This window comes from Phoca vitulina, unplaced genomic scaffold, assembly GCF_004348235.1.
Source record: "Phoca vitulina isolate PV1807 unplaced genomic scaffold, GSC_HSeal_1.0 scaffold6, whole genome shotgun sequence".
Taxonomy (NCBI): Eukaryota; Metazoa; Chordata; class Mammalia; order Carnivora; family Phocidae; genus Phoca; species Phoca vitulina.
The window spans coordinates 25,588,202-25,590,681 of record NW_022589709.1 but is presented as its reverse complement, the minus strand read 5'-3'; the positions used below and the strand labels follow the sequence as shown (position 1 = coordinate 25,590,681).

The 2,480-nt window shown below is 41.2% G+C and overlaps 1 pseudogene; it reads right to left on the bottom strand.

Annotated features, from left to right (window-relative positions):
* Nucleotides 1-359: 359 nt before the first annotated feature.
* Nucleotides 360-511, bottom strand: LOC116632517 (annotated as a pseudogene).
* Nucleotides 512-2,480: the final 1,969 nt, after the last annotated feature.

Sequence of the window (2,480 nt, the reverse complement as noted above, 5' to 3'; positions counted from 1 at the left end):
GATTGGACATTTTCTTCTCATTGCCTCCCATAGCATCTTTTGTATAACTCTGTCATAATATTTTATACAATAAAATAGTTATTCATTTTCCTGCCTGTGTTCCCAATTATAGTGCGAACTTTATCTGCAGTGAGCATTATTTTTCATTAATCTTGCATCCCTGTCTCCCAAACAGTGCCTAGCACAAAGGACAAATTCAGTGTTGACAAATAGATGAATCAATCATGCAATTCGTAAGACTGGCTTTATTATCTTCACCTTTTTTTTTTAAGTAGGCTCCACACCCAACAAAGGGCTTGAACTCATGAACCTGAGATGAAGCATCACATGCTCTACCGACTGAGCCAGCCAAGCACCCCAATAAAAAAGCATGAACACAGTCTCCCACTAACAAATTACGCAGTCGAGTTTCCCACATTTGGGAGAATTTCAGAGGTCAACACAACCTGAATGCAGTGGATGAGCCTCACCTTGGGAGGCGATCATGGTATCTCCATGGCCAAGTGTTTATTATCTTCACCTTCTTTACTTCTTTAGTTCAGGTGTTAACATTTATAATGTTCTCCATTTACACTGCTTTTATTGTCTAAAACACATTTATCCAAAGCTGACAGTTCATGGTTACATTATTAGTGAATTGTTTGTAGAAGTTAGAAGAATGATGATGTATATTGTCTTATGATTTTCAGTGTCATGGTTTAGAATGGAGAACAGGCAAGAATTAATTCCTTTTTACTGTCACAAAGATGTATAAACATAAGGAGATCTTTGAGTCCTTCAGCGACTTGCAACCTCTCACCTATCATATGCATCCAGCCTCCCAATGTAGATGTGGAATTCACAGAGATGGCATGGCTGATCCTCAGACTCCACTCCTCACCTCATTTAAAAGACACATTTCTAGGGGCGCCTGGGTGGCTCAGTCGTTAAGCGTCTGCCTTCGGCTCAGGTCATGATCCTGGGGTCCTGGGATCGAGCCCTGCATCGGGCTCCCCGCTCAGCGGGAAGCCTGCTTCTCCCTCTCCCACTCCCCCTGCTTGTGTTCCCTCTCTCGCCATGTCTCTCTCTGTCAAATAAATAAATAAAATCTTAAAAAAAAAAAATGATAATATTTGCTTTTTTAGAAACATCATCTCCATATTGGCCTACTAAATTTATCATTGTTGCGAGAATTGTCGTTTAAGTTTATGTGTTGAATGAAGCAGTGTGTATTAGTTAATAACCCTAAGTGTCAACTCCTGGTTAAGTTGGGTAAGTTCAGGGGCGCCTGGGTGGCTCAGTTGTTAAGCGTCTGCCTTCGGCTCAGGTCATGATCCCAGGGTCCTGGGATCGAGCCCCACATCGGGCTCCCTGCTCCGCGGGAAGCCTGCTTCTCCCTCTCCCACTCGCCCTGCTTGTGTTCCCTCTCGCTGTGCCTCTCTCTGTCAAACAAATAAAAAAATCTTTAAAAAAAAAAAAAAAAAAGACACATTTCTAGACCATACCTTTTATTATACATGTCTGCAAAACTCTTTCTGTAATCCCAGTTTCAACCTTTAAAAACAATAATAATTTTGTTATTACTTTATTATTTAGGTAATATATCTTGAATATTATTTAAAGCATTTTGAAGAAATATTGATGAATAACATTTTTGCCTGATGGAGATCTGGGAATATCTCTCAATGATCTTTATTCTTAAGAAAATAATTTCCCCAGTGTTAGCCTTTTCATTTTGATTTGCATTTCCCTGGAACTTTTATTCATTCTGCAAATCCTGAACAATGGCTATGTGCCAAGCACTCTTTGTTTTTATACTTACTCTTTTTTTTTTTTTTTAGAGAGAGAGAGAGAGAGTTCACCAGCAGGGCTGAGGGGAAAGGCAGAGGGAGGAGAGAGACTTTCAAGCAGGCTCCACACCCAGCACAGAGCCCAACATACGGCTTGATCCCCTTGACCCTGAGATTATTAACTTGCTCATTACCTGAGCTGAAATCAAGAGTTCAAAGGTTAACCTACTGAGCCACCCAGGTGCCCCCAAGCACTCTTTGTTTTTATTTTATTTTTTAAAAAGATTTTATTTATTTATTTGACAGAGAGAGACACAGCGAGAGAGGGAACACAAGCAGGAGGAGTGGGAGAGAGAGAGAAGCAGGCTTCCCGCGGAGCAGGGAGCCCGATGTGGGGCTCGATCCCAGGACCCTGGGATCATGACCTGAGCCGAAGGCAGACGCTTAACGACTGAGCCACCCAGGCGCCCCAGCACTCTTTGTTTTTAATCCCACCCTCATGAAGCTTACATTCTAGTGGGGAAGACACAGTAAACAAGGTAATTAAGTAAAAATCAAGAATATTAAACAATGAAAAGTGCTAAGAATCAAAATTAAGCAGAGAAGGGGAAGAAGAGGGACATACTTACATTTAAAGAATAACCAGGGAAGGCCTCTCTGCAAATAATGACATTTGAGTAAAGACCTGAAAAAAGTGAGACAGTAAAACCA